The sequence below is a fragment of the Triticum aestivum genome, chromosome 3A (assembly GCF_018294505.1).
Source record: "Triticum aestivum cultivar Chinese Spring chromosome 3A, IWGSC CS RefSeq v2.1, whole genome shotgun sequence".
Lineage (NCBI taxonomy): Eukaryota > Viridiplantae > Streptophyta > Magnoliopsida > Poales > Poaceae > Triticum > Triticum aestivum.
The window spans coordinates 108,156,156-108,170,650 of NC_057800.1; the positions used below are offsets into that span (position 1 = coordinate 108,156,156).

Below are 14,495 nucleotides of genomic sequence, written 5' to 3' on the forward strand. Positions count from 1 at the left end.
AGAGATGGTGGGGTGATCCCGGTTACCGGGTTCCCACGGTTCATCGGCATGGCGAACGAGGAGGGACGTGCATGAAGCAAACGGGCACGGTGCAAACATAGGGTGCATCGCAAGGATCGATCACGGTGCAAAACTCGAGCATCTCATACAACACATGCATTAAGTCACGGGCGTCGTCTCGGCGTTATACCTTCGAAGCGTGCGTTTTCGGAGCGGTTCGAGTCGTCGAGGGAAGTAGTCGTTCACGGGCCGTAGTGGAGGTAGTCGTTCACGGGTCGTCGTGGGAAGTAGTCGTACACGACGTAGTGGAAGTCGTGGTACACGTTCGGAGAGGAACTTGACGCATCCACGGTATTCGGGCCGACGGTAGAGGTACTTGACGCATCATGTAGTCGAACTTGGCATATCCGAAGGGGTACTTGACGAAATCCACATCGAATGTAGTCGTTCGGGCTCCCGTAGATGAACTTGACGGGTCCCATGAGTAGTCGTACTCGGCGAATCCACGTAGTTGCACGTATCTTTGTGCTGTAGCCGAACTTGATGAAAACCCACGGTGACGGTAGACGTACACGATCGGCTTGGTGGAACTTGGCGGTGGTCTCCTCGGGTCAACAGTGATGTGCAAGGGTTAGAACGCCCGGGCCTTGGGCGCGGGACGACGTCCTGGTGGCATTGGCGCTCCTGCGGGCGTGGAGGACGACTTCTGCAGGCACGAAGCAGGGGGCAGCAGAGGGACTAGGCACGGGGAGGACCGAACCGAGGCGGGGGAGGTCTTGGCGCAGGGCTCCGGCGATGCAGGGCACCGCAACGGGCCTGAGCGACGGCGAAATAGGAGAGGTCGCCGGCGGGGACGCGACCTCGGGGCTCTGCTCCTGCAGGCGGAGGCTGGCAAAGGAGGGGCACGGGCGCAGGGAAGGGATGAGGCGGAGCGAGGAGAAGGGCGAGGAGGAGCGGGGGCGCTCGATGCAGGAGGAGGAAGGGCGAGGCCGCGGCGCTGGGGAGGAAGAGAGGCTGCGAGGGAGATGAGGGAGGAGGGAGAGCTGCGCGCTGGGCGCTGCGTGCGGAGGGAGAGAGCGAGGGAGATGATATCGGGCAAGGAGGGAGGAGAGGGGATCAAGGGGAGCGGCCGCGAGAGGATCGGGCGCAGGGAGCTCGTCTCCCTGCTCGATGCGTGTGTAGGCGGCGCTGGCAGGGAACGAGGGGAGAGATGGGGTGCGGGCGCTGCGGCTAGGGTTAGAGGGGCACCGGCTGGGCCTTGGGCTAGCTGCACGAATGGGCCGGCCTAGATGGTCAGACCCAAGAGGCCGGCTGGGCTGGCTCTCTTCTCCCTCTCTAAAGAAAATAAAAACAAAACAGAGATAGGAAAGAAAAGAAAGAGGGGTTAGGGGAAGAAGTAGGACATGGGGATAATTTTTCCGGACTCGCAAAAATGAGTTTGATCCAGGAAAAATAGAAGTGGGCATGACCGAAAGATTTAAATTCAAACTCATTTGAAATTAATTCAAATGGTTTGAATAGGAAGTGAGGATTGGGAAGGTCCAAAAATGTTCGGATTTTTGGTGGAGCTCCGGAAAATGAAGAAAGAAATTATGGGCAAGGTTGGAGACCAAGAATTGAGATAACAAAGGCATTGGGATATTTTGCAAGTTTGTTAAGGTGATTCCAAAACAATGGAATATTTTATAATATAGCTCCCTAAATATCAGGAGGGTATGTTATAAAGAGAAGTCACCATGTGAGTTCCCTCAGTTTAAATAGATCAAAAGATCTATGCAATTTATTTAGTTGAGTTTTAAAAAAAATGACATGATGGCATGATGCAATGAAAATGATGCAGAGATGAATGCACGAACAAAACAAAATCACACAACGAAACTCGGAATAGTTGGAAGTCTTCTGGAGCGTCGGTCTCGGGGCGTTACACGTCGCCCTCAACCTCGGTTCGCCGCCATCAGAGAAGCTAGCAAGAGGAAATTTCATCCTCTGGAAGACCCAGGTGCTCCCGGCCCTGTGAGGTGTGCAGGTAACCGGGCTCTTGGACAATTCTGATGCCGCTCCGCCCAAGACTGTGGAGGTCACGAAGGCGGACAAGACGACGGCCCTAGAGCCGAACCCTCTGTACGGGCCCTGGATCGCCAAGGATCAGCAGGTCCTCTCATATCTCCTTAACTCCATGTCTCCAGAAATTCTTGCGCAAGTCGTCGGGAAGGACTCCACCTATGAGCTCTGGACGACGGTGAACAATCTCTTCGCCTCGCAATCTCAGTCCCGGATCACCAATCTAAGGATCGCGATCACCAACACCAAGAAGGGCACAATGTCGAGCTCGGCGTATATGGCGAAGATGAAGAGCCTTGGGGATGAACTAGCTGCTGCTGGTTGTCCCGTCTCTGATTCGGAGATGGTGGACTACATCCTGGCAGGACTCGACCGCCACTACGACTCCGTGGTGGCGGCTATCGGCGCTGTCAAGAACACAATCACCGCCGACGACCTCTTTGCTCAGATCTCCGCCTTTGATCAGAGGATGGAGATGTTGGGAGACTCGTCATTAGGCGGGTTTCATTCATCTGCCAACACCGTCTATAGAGGCCGCAGCCAGTCCCGTGGCAGACCCCGCGGGCGAGGAGGAAGAGGGCGCGGCCGCGGTGACCGTGGTGACCGCCAGCCCTCTCCTGCAAACAGAGGAGGCGGATTCAGAGGACGCCCTCGACATCAACAGCAACAACAGGTACGCGAGCAGCAGCATGACTATCCTGAGTGCCAGATATGCCTCAAACATCATCCAGGAGGTGCACGTGTCTTCTGGTGGCGCTATGAAGAGAATGATCAAGAGGAAAAGGAGGCGCATGCTGTCTCCTATGGCGTGGACACCAATTGGTACGCCGACAGTGCAGCAACAAATCATATCACAGGTGAACTTGACAAGTTAACAATGCGGGAGAAATACAACGGAGGCGACCAAATTCGCACGGCAAGCGGTTCTGGTATGAATATCACTCACATTGGTAGTTCAATTGTTAAAAAACCCATGAAAAATTTGCACCTTAAAGATGTCTTGCATGTCCCTCAAACTTCAAAAAATCTTGTTTCTGTTCATCGATTCACCCTTGATAACAATGTTCTTATAGAGTTTTATCCTTACTTTTTCTTGGTCAAGGACTTGAGAACAAGGAGAATTATTCTTAGAGGACGGTGCGTGGGAGGCCTCTATCCACTCATATCATCATCATCATCTTCATGGTCCAATAAACAAGCAAACATTGTCACCAAGCCATCATCATCAAGGTGGCATAGTCGATTAGGTCATCCATCTTCGGTCATAGTTAAATATGTTCTTAGCAAAAATAAACTCTCTTATGAGAATAGTGTTGAGTCAGTGTGTGATCCGTGTCAACAAGCAAAAAGTCATCAATTACCTTACCCTATCTCTACTAGTGTGTCTACTGCTCCTGTACAACTTATATTTTCAGATGTATGGGGGCCAGCCCCTACCTCAGTTGGGATATTTTCTTACTATGTAAGTTTTATTGATGACTATAGTAAATTTACTTGGATTTACTTGTTAAAGAAACGATCTGATGTATTCCAAGTCTTCATCAATTTCCAAAATCTTGTTGAACGCAAATTGAACTCCAAGATCATTGCTATGCAAAGTGACTGGGGTGGTGAGTATGAAAAATTAAATTCTTTCTTCCAAAAACTTGGTATTTCACATCATGTTTCTTGCCCTCATGCTCACCAAAAAAACGGATCTGCTGAAAGAAAGCACCGTCACATAGTTGATATGGGACTAGCATTGCTAGCCAATGCATCCATGCCACTCAAGTTCTGGGATGAAGCGTTCTTAATTGCCACATACCTTATCAATTTGCTTCCAAGTAAAGTCATAAAATTTGAAACACCCATTACACGGCTCCTTGGTGTCATACCCAACTACACATCCCTTCGTGTTTTCGGTTGTTCATGTTGGCCCAACCTTAGACCCTATAACACACGCAAACTCGCTTTTCGCTCCAAAAAGTGTGTCTTCTTAGGCTATAGTCCCATGCATAAAGGGGTTAAATGTCTAGATGTTCTTACTGGTAGGGTCTACATATCCAGAGATGTTGTCTTTGATGAGTCCGTGTTTCCTTTTGCTTCCCTTCATCCCAACGCCGGTGCACTTCTCCGCAAGGAAATCCTCCTTCTTCCTCCACATCTTCGGTCTTTTGATCATGGGGGCGACAGTTGTACTAATCAAAGTGATGATATTCCTGCTGGTACTGGTCCTTCTCTGTTGCCTGTGCAGGTCCCTGGTGAAAATGGTGCTCAAAATGATCAAAATTTTGAAAATATAGCCCAAGATGATCTTATATTTCATGCTGAGGAAGGAGACGAATCTGGCGTGGATGAGGAAGCTGATCCGGCGGCGCCCGCAACTCCTATGCGCGTGCAGACCTCGGATCACGCGACAAAATCCGCCTCAGATCGCATTGATACAGCAGCAGGCGGGGCCAGGCGCGGGGCCGGATCCCCCTCGCCCAGTGCACGCCACTCCCGCGCCGCCACCTCAGCAGCAGGCGGGACAGGATCCCCTCGCCCAACATGCGCCTGCAACCGCGGTCGGGCGGTCGATCCGTTGTGCCGGCTCGGGAGGCTGGCACCCGTGTGGCCTCAGCGGAGGCGGCCACACCAGCGGCTACACCAACAGCTACGGGATCTTCTGTACAGGAGGCATCAGATTCGCCTGTGTCAGCACATGCAGATTCTTCAGGATCTTCTACGGCGAGTGCTCCTGTGGTCCAGCCAACAGCTCCTTCACGAGTTATGACTCGGTTACGGAAAGGTATACGAAATCCTAAAATAAGAAAATATGGGACTATACCGTATGGAATGTTGTGTATTTCAGGAGAACCAACAACATTGAATAGTGCACTTGATAATCCTAAGTGGAAGAAGGCAATGGATGAGGAATACTCTGCACTTATGAGGAACAAGACATGACATCTTGTACCAAATCAGAAAGGTAAAAACATCATTGATTGCAAATGGGTTTACAGAATTAAAAAGAAGGCAGATGGCTCCATTGACAGGTATAAAGCGCGTCTAGTTGCAAAGGGTTTTAAACAACGTTATGGTATTGATTATGAGGACACTTTCAGTCCGGTTGTTGAAGCTGCAACTATCAGACTTGTGCTAGCCATTGCTGTGTCCAAGGGTTGGAGTCTACGACAGCTAGATGTACAGAATGTGTTTTTGCATGGTATTCTAGAAGAGGAAGTGTTTATGAGACAGCCACCTGGTTACGAGGATAAGAAGTCACACATTATGTTTGCAAGCTTGACAAAGCACTCTATGGTGTAAAACAAGCACCCAGAGCATGGTACTCTAGATTGAGCTTACAGTTGAAATATCTTGGTTTCATTGCCTCCAAAGCTGATACATCTTTGTTTATTTACAACAAGGCTGGAGTAGTCATTTTTGTGCTTATATATGTTGATGATATCATAGTTGCAAGTTCTTCCCAAAATGCTACTAATGCACTTCTGCATGACTTGAGCTCAGAGTTTGCCTTGAAGGATCTAGGTGATTTGCATTTCTTCCTAGGTATTGAGGTCAAGAAAACTCAAGATGAAATTGTGCTAAATCAGGAGAAATATATCATTGAGCTTCTATCTCGCATGGGAATGAAAAATTGTAAGCCACTTCCTACACCTTTGTCTTCCTCAGAAAAACTTTCAGCATATGAAGGTGTGCCACTTCAGGAGGAGGAAAGCACAAGGTATAGGAGTATTGTGGGAGCATTACAATATTTAACTCTCACCCGTCTAGATATCTCATTTGCTGTCAACAAGGTTTGTCAGTATCTACATGCACCTACTTCTGCACATTGGTCAGCTGTCAAGAGGATCGTAAGATATGTGAAATATACTATGGGAATAGGACTTCATTTCAAACGTTCTAATTCCTCTCTTGTGAGTGCATTCTCTGATGCTGACTGGGCAAGATGCAGTGATGACAAAAGATCAACTGGAGGCTTTGCAGTATTCTTTGGGTCTAATCTTATTTCTTGGAGTGCTAGAAAGCAAGCCACTGTGTCACGGTCAAGTACAGAAGCTGAATACAAGTCCTTAGCAAATGCAACTGCTGAAATCATTTGGGTTGAATCACTTCTTGAGGAATTGGGAATCAAGAAGAATCGTATCTCATGTTTATGGTGTGATAACTTGGGAGCAATATATTTGTCTGCAAATCCTGTATTTCATGCAAGGACAAATCACATCGAAATTAATTTTCACTTTGTGCGAGAAAGAGTTGCAACAAAGGAACTTGAGATACGGTTTATTTCCTCCAAGGATCAGATAGCAGATGGCTTTACAAAGGCATTACCAACAAGACCATTTGAGGAGTTCAAGAGTAATCGTAATCTGGGATAGTTAAGATTAAGGGAGGGTGTTAGAGAATATTACTGTAATCCGTTGCGTTGTAATCCTAACCTCCTTCCTATTCCTTGTTCTACTCAAACTCCTTCCTTCTTATCTTGTACGCCAAGGCAAGGCTTCTGCCACACATCAATATATACGAGATGCGGCTCCCCTCGAAGGAGTAGGAACGCTTATTATCTTTCAGGATTGCCTTGCTTTTCTAGAAATGAATCTACTTTTGCAACTTTCATTTCTTGTTGGACGTTCAGTCGTATAGTGACAAGAACTACTTCGAATTTGTACGGTACAAAATTGTCAATTCTAACAAAACCCTCGCGTCGCTCAAACTTGACCACTCCTCCTTGTCGCTCCGGACCCCACCTCGGGCGACTCGGGTGGGCCACAACCCTAGCCGCCGGGGCCGCAGTCTACTTCCTCCCCTTCCCCCGTCGCCACCGTGGGACGCCGTCGGGCTAAGCCCGGGGGCCGACAGCGGTGGCGGGGGTCTTCCTCTCTCCCGCGGCATAGGGGTGGTGCTGGGCTCCCCAGCGTGAGGAGGCGCAACCGGTCGGGTCCTTGTGGCGCGGCGGCCGGCCCTTCCTCGGGCGATGGTCATGGTTGTGATCGGCGGATGGCTCTGCGGCGAGAAATCTTACCTCGTATTGACGGCGGCGGCGTGGAGGGCCTGATGGATGGATCGGCTGCATGCGTGGTCTGGTCTCCGGTTAGATCTGATCTAGCCGGTGTGGCCCGCTCCATCCGTGGGGCGGAGATCGGTGGTGGTCCCGTGCACACAAGGCTGGATGGAGGCTCCTCGAGCGGATACAGGTGAGAGTGTGTCGGACCGGTGTGTATCCCAGTCCCGGCTAGCGGTTTTGAGGCCTCCACTTTAGATGTTGGGCTTTGGTGTGTTGTCTGGGTATGCGGCTCCGACAATCTGCATCACTTCATCAAGTTGACATGAGTAGCGATGTTAAAATTGTGTCTTCAAACTTATTGATGTATTACTTTTGTAATGTCTTGGTGAATAATTAATGATAAGACTGCATATAGACAAAGGCCCAGGATCATCCTTCTTTAAAAAAACCACTCATCGAAAATAAAGATATTCTTGATGCAAACCAAAGAAAAAATTCTTATGAAACAAGTCAACCAAGAGACGCCAAAAGCATAATCAGAAGAATCTTCGATTCATAACCACAACTGCACAAAAAATAGATACCTTCCCATTGATTGATCACGCCAGTACCACCAATCGCACTGGCACCCCGTTTGGGGCTGAATGTTGAGCAATCTTGGGAAGTTGAGTTGTAGGAAGCTGAATCTTGAGCAATCTTGGGAAATTCTTAGGGGAGGGGGGTGAGGGAGAAATTTTAGGAAGGTTACATTAGAATTTTGTAGCTTCTTCATAGGTGTAGGATTATCGATAGCAAAACTCAAAGGCAGATACGAATAGAGAGGCTCGGGTCGCCCCCCGCTCGGGCGACTTGGGCTCCCCAACCCTAGCCGCCGTCGAGGCCTAGCCCATCCTCCTCCCCTCCTCCCGCCGCCGCCGGAGGACGCCGTCGGCTTGCGTCCGGAGGCCGACAGCGGTGGCTGGGGCTCTTCCTCCCTCCCGCGTCTCAGGGGTGGCGGGACCCCAACATGCGTGGAGGTGCGGCCGATCTAGAAGCGACGACGTTGGCTTCAATGGCGGCGGCGGTCGGCCCTGCCTCGGGCCACGGGCGGCTGCTGCGGCAGCTGGCCTGGATCGGGCGGCGGCGTGATGCGGTCTTCGGCGGCATGTCATCTGGCTTTAGATCGGCGACGGCGTCGAGGTCCTAGTGGACTGCTTGGCGGCACCCATGGCAGATCTGTTCTGGCCGGTGTAGCTAGTGGTGGTGGTCATCTTCTTCGTCGGCGGTGGCCGGCCAGAAGCTTGGTGATCGGATCTCGAGATCCATCATCTAGTCCCGACTGCGAGTTGGGGAGACATGGTTGCCGGTGAAAACCGAGCCGATGTCAGGCGATGGCGGCGTTCTACGCCATTATCTTGATGAAGGCATCATTGTGTAACTACTGTCGACCTACTCGTGCTCCTCCGGGGGAAACCCTAGGATCTGGTGTTCCAGATCGGACGATGGCGGCACTGCGGTGTCGTTTCTCTCTTGGGAGCATCGTTTGTGGAGCAGCGCTGGAAGTCAGAGGCAGGAGGTGGAGCGGTTTCGTCTTGCACGGAGCTTCGGTGGAGATGTCAAGTCATGCCTGACCGACAGGTGCTACGCTTGGTCATGCCTGATCGGCAGGTGCTACGCACGACAGATCCTCCAAGGACTTCAAGCTGTGTCGGCTGGTGATACTTGGCAGCATGGCGCTGAGATGTATCAGTGGCCACCGCGACGTGTTCAGTTGTTTGCGCGCAGGGAGGAGGTGCCGTTGGGCGCCGTGGTGGCGTCGACGATAGATGGATCGGGCAAGGTTGATGCATCAGCACAGTTCTGAAGATGGAGTGGTGGCAGTTGGCGGCGGCGGCCTCTGAGAGCACGTCGGACCAGTGTGTCCCAGACCCGGCAAGTGGCTAGGTTGGGGTCTCAGGTCTTAGATGTTAGGCTTGACTGTGATGTCTGTTTGGTATTAGGCCCAGGCTATCTACGCCCCTTCATCAACTGGATAGATGTAGCGACAGTTTGTTGCTTAGACTGCGGCTTTAGTCTTACTGCTGTATTGATTTTATAAGGTCTTGTGAGAATAATTAATAAAGTGGCCGTATGCATCGCACAGATGCAGAGGCCGGGGTTATCCTCCTTTTCTAAAAAAAGGCAGATACGAATCAAACTTTGGTTGAAGGGTTAGAAGGACAATGACGTTCAGGCCAACTCCACCGCGCGACCCTATCCTGTCCGCCCCCGTCCGTTTGGGGTAAAATGGACAAACGAGACGGCCCAGCGCGCGACGGCCCGGACCCGTCTTGTCCGTTTTGTGTCCGGGCCGACCCATTTCGAGCGCAAACTTGGGTTTGGGTCGCTGCGGACACCGAACGGACGCGCCGCTCGTCCGTGTCTGGCTGCGTGGCGGGGCGGCCACCTACCTCCCACCCGTCAACATCAATGCGCACGGGCAGCCGGCCCCACCTGTCATCGGCCCAGTGGAAGGTCGACGTCCTTCTTAAATGGGACCCGTGGACCGGTCGTCGTCCTCACTTCCCACTCCGACCCCTCTCTGCCCCCTCGAAAGCCGACACCCTAGAAACCCTAGCCACTCCCCGTCCTTGAACTTGCCGGCCGGCCGCAGCCATGGGCCTTTGGAACTACGGCTGCAAGGGGAAGCACGACCGCGAGGCCGGCTCCTCCTCGGACCACCGCCGCGGATCCGTGAAGGAGGAGCAGAACGCGTCACCGCCGCGCTCCTCCCGTCGAGCCCCCGCGCCGGCCCCCTTCACCATTGCCCCTAGGCCCGCCGGCTACCGCGACCGGCAGTACATCTGCGCGGATGTGTGCCGGAGGTACTGGGAGACGAGGACGCCGGTCCCATGGAGTGACGCCCACCTCCCCAACAGATGGCACCTCTCCGCGGACCGGGTCCCCATCCCGCCAGTGCCGTCGACCGGCCGTGCCCGGCGCGATGAGATCGCGCGCCGCCGCCGCCTCCTCCCCGACGACCTGTACTACGACCACAGGTATGCCCCCGACTCCCCGCTGTGGGACACATGGCTCCAGGACGAGCACGACACGCGGCGCGCGTCCTACTTCGCCGGCACCGTGTCGGGCCGTGGAGGCCACGTAAAGAGGCGTGCGGGCGTACGCGGGTGCGCGGCCTGACGCCCACGCCGTCGCCTTCGCCGTCTCTGTCGCCCCCTCCACCTCCTCGCATGATAGCGGAGGAGGAGGCCCGTCTCCTGCAGCGTGTCATGGACGACTCCATGAACACGCACGACGAGCGGTAGTGGAACGGCCTGGAGGAGGCCATGGCACTCTCTGCCGCCGGGGACGTCGCCTTCCTGGAGCTGCAGATGGCGGCCGTCATGGAGGAGGCGATGGAGGAGGACCCGCCGGCCTCATTCCAGCAGCTGCTGGGCCAGGGGTGGGGCGGGTCCTGCACTGCTCTGGAGATGGCCGCCGGCGTGGGCGTGAACTGGTGCCCCACTCCATCGCGCTCACCGGAGCGGGAGGCGTCGCCACGGGAGGAGGTAGTGCAGGCACCTCCGGCCGTCCAGCCCGCCCCCCATCCACCACTCACCTCCGGTCCACCTGTGAACCCCGCCGGCCTACGTCGACCTCGTCAGCGACGACGACACCGGCGGCCAGTGAAGACGGCGACGGCCACGGCACCGACGGGCGCGGCAGGAGCGCGCGGGAGGAGTTTTTTTATTTTGTTTTTATATGTTAATTATAAAACTGGGTCTTTTAAGTGGCCGTGGAAACTGGGCCGTTTTGTGGCCGACCCCTATATATGTTTTATGTTTTTTTAAATGCGTTTATTTACTTTTTAGTTATTTCATTTCAGTTTATATTTTTTTATTCTCGTCCACCCCGGACACGATTTGGGGTGCGGCCACACGGTGCGCGCACGCACGACCCATCTGACAAAGCCGGACACGGGCGAACCCATCGGCGCCCCAAAGGGACAAAATCCGGCCAATCCGGACGTCCGTTTTGGGTCGTGCGGTGGAGTTGGCCTCACTGCCCAGCAGAGTTCAAGTCTCAGACCTGACATTGGTACTCGTATTTAGCTAGATTTATTTCAGACTTTTAGGTGATGTGCGTTCAGTGTGGGAGACGTTCCGTCAACTATGAAAAAGACATATGTGACGACTTAGTCAATCTCAAGATGATGTGTTGGCTTAATCTCTCGGTGCTCATAAGGGTAGAATGTATGAGTTCATTCATAGGGATGAGTACATGTGTGTATGCGTATGTATGATCGTCACAAAAAAAAGTCAGGGCAAGTGGGAGAGGACGCGTACTGGTCCAAGAGTACGTATTGATGCACAATCCAACATTTTCGTTTTTCAACGGCTAGTCTATTTTTTTCCCGGAGATCGTCTATCTTTCTTCCCACGGCATTGAAGTGTGGAATCGGTCATCCTCGAGAAGGCCGAAGCTGTCACAGATCCAAGATCCAGAATGATCTGTCCAGCCCACGTGCACGGGAAGAAGTGACCACGTGGATCCCGCCTCTACTAAAGTCTGCCACACAACGTCCATAAACCGCGACGACCTGGGCGGCAACCATCGACCGTATCCGTAATTCCGTATCACACTCACCCCATGCCCGGCGACACGGCACCGCACGTCGTGGAGGATCTCCTCGGCATCGTCCAGATCCTCAGCGACGGCTCCGTCGTCCGCGGCGACGAGTCCGTCCTCGGCCCAAAGGAGCCGTTCCCGGACGTCCCCGGCGTGGAGTGGAAGGACGTATTGTACCACGCGGCGCACGGCCTTCGCGTCCGCGTCTACAGGCCGGCGTCCGCGTCGTCGGTGGCCGGCGGCGCCAAGCTCCCGGTGCTGGTGTACTTCCACGGCGGCGGCTACTGCCTCGGCTCCTTCGCGCAGCCGACCTTCCACGCGTCCTGCCTCCGCGCCGCCGCGGAGCTCCCGGCCGTCGTGCTGTCCGTGCAGTACCGCCTCGCCCCCGAGCACCGCCTCCCCGCGGCCATCGAGGACGGCGCGGCTTTCCTCTCCTGGCTGCGCGGCCAGGCCGAGCTCGGCGCCGGCGCCGAGCCGTGGCTCGCGGAGTCGGCGGACTTCGCCCGGACCTTCATCTCCGGCGTGTCGGCGGGCGCCAACCTGGCCCACCACCTCACCGTCCAGGTCGCCACGGCGCGGCTTCCCGGTCAGCCCCGTGCGCGTCGTCGGGTACGTACTCCTCTCCGCCTTCTTCGGCGGCGCCGAGCGCACGGCGTCGGAGGCCGACACGACGACGGACGTGTCCCTGCCTGTGGAGATATGCGAGCAGCTCTGGCACATGTCGCTTCCGGTCGGGGCGAGCAGGGACCACCCGGTGGCGAATCCGTTCGGGCCGGAGAGCCCCAGCCTCGCGCCGGTGGAGCTCCCGCCGGCTCTTGTGGTGGCGCCGTTGGGCGACGTGCTCCGTGTCCGCGTGCTGGGGTACGAGGCGAGGCTCAAGGACATGGGGAAAGACGTCGAGCTAGTCGAGTTCGAGGGACAGCAGCATGGCTTCTCCGTCCTTCAGCCGTTCGGCGAGGCGGCCGACGAGCTGATGCGAGTCCTCAGGCGGTTCGTGTACCAATGTGACACGCCCGCTGTGCGCTGATGTGTTGGTGAATGGTGATCTTCTAATGCTACTGTTTATGTTCTGATGGCTACTGTTTCGATGTTCTGAACTTCTGTGTCGACAAATAAATTATAAATCTTGTTTTGATTTTCATTTCTGGTTGGATGTATAGGTGTACAATGGTTGGGATTTTGATCAAATCATGACCCACTTGCTAATTCTTTTTTTTAACACAGAAAGGAGCCATCAAGCGTCAGGTTCTCATTCGTCTCACAGACAATGTACAACACGAGAAATGATGTTCTACCATGCACGGGATATGCCGTGCATGGCTAAGCCATTCATTTTTTGGAGATTCGGACATATATTGACCTGGCCTGTTGTATCTCCTGCATGTTGCTTATTTAATTGAATTTTATTCAATCATATTCTACTACTCTTGTGTCTTATCACGTCAACTATTTATTATTGATATGAGTGAAAACGAGAGAGATGTAAAATGAATCCAATCGGGATCAATTTCATTGATGATCAGTCCTTATATACAACTGGAGGGGACACAAGCGGAGGGGCGCATCCACTCGATGGGGAACGAGGGAACCGTCGTGACTGTTGCCAGATTGCCAACGCAGTGCAGTTACACAAGAGAGGGTTATCTTCTTAATAACATTATTAATTAAATCCTAACACTCTCCCTAATCCTCGCCTGTCCTTGTGAATGATCATCCTTGAAATACTCTCCTCCAAAAACCCCGCGGGAAAAATATGAGGAGATATACGTAATATGCCATGAAAAACTCCTTCCAAAACCCAGTGGAAAAATAAGGAGAAAATGACATATCACAATGCTTGTATTACTATTGCCTCATTAAAAACCTTTCATGAGAAACCATTCAGGAAAAACTCATAAAGGAAAAGAGTGCAATACAAAAAATCCGAAGATCCCGAACAGGTTATCGTTCAGGAGTACACTCCCCCTGAACCTTGCAAATAACAAAGTCATCTCAAACCAATTCTATTAACTTATTTCTGGAATGAAGAACTTGGTAAAGACTTTGTAAATAAATCATCAAAGCTATCACATGACTTCATTTGCAAGATATTTATCTTCCACCTTTCTTTAACTCATGGGGAATAAAATATTTTTAGAGCCATACACATTCTAGTGTTGCTCTTTATAACCTGTCTACATCTATGTAATACAGACAAAACATTATCTTCATAGATGATGGTGGGTGATTCCCACCAACCAGACCCACTTGAACTTTCAACAAAGTTCATCATTTCTGTGAAGTCACATACATTCATGAGATGCTTCATACAAATCAATGATTTCAGAATGATTAGTGGATGCAGTCACTCTAATATGTCTTCTCGACTTCCCAAAGAAGGTCACACCTTTATTCGAGGAGACAAAAACCAGTCTGTGATTTAGGATTATGGGGATCTAATATATACCCAGCATCACAATATCCAACCATGGTCATATCTTGATTTTTCTTCATAGAACAAACCAAGATCTATGTTGTCCAGAAGATACCTAAAAATATTCTTCACACCAACCCAATGCCTTTTAGTCAGTGATGCATTGTATCTAGCCAATAAATTTACTGCTAATGAAATACCAGGCCTGGTGCAGTTTGCTAGATACACCCGTGCTCTCATTGCACCGTGATATTGAAACTCAAGTCCAAATATCTCTTCATCACTGCCATTAGGCCTTAATTGGTCCTTATCTCCAGTAATCCAAAGACCTCAAAACCATAGTTCTTTAATGGGTAAATGTAGACTGGTGAACAAGTATTCCCGGAGGAATACGCTGAAGTTCCAAACTCAAGCAAAGTTTGGTCTCAACCAAATCTTACATTCCGT

The 14,495-nt window shown here is 52.2% G+C and overlaps 1 pseudogene; it reads left to right on the forward strand.

The window, feature by feature from the left end:
• Positions 1 to 11,577: 11,577 nt before the first annotated feature.
• LOC123058072 (probable carboxylesterase 15) lies at positions 11,578 to 12,776 on the forward strand (annotated as a pseudogene).
• Positions 12,777 to 14,495: the final 1,719 nt, after the last annotated feature.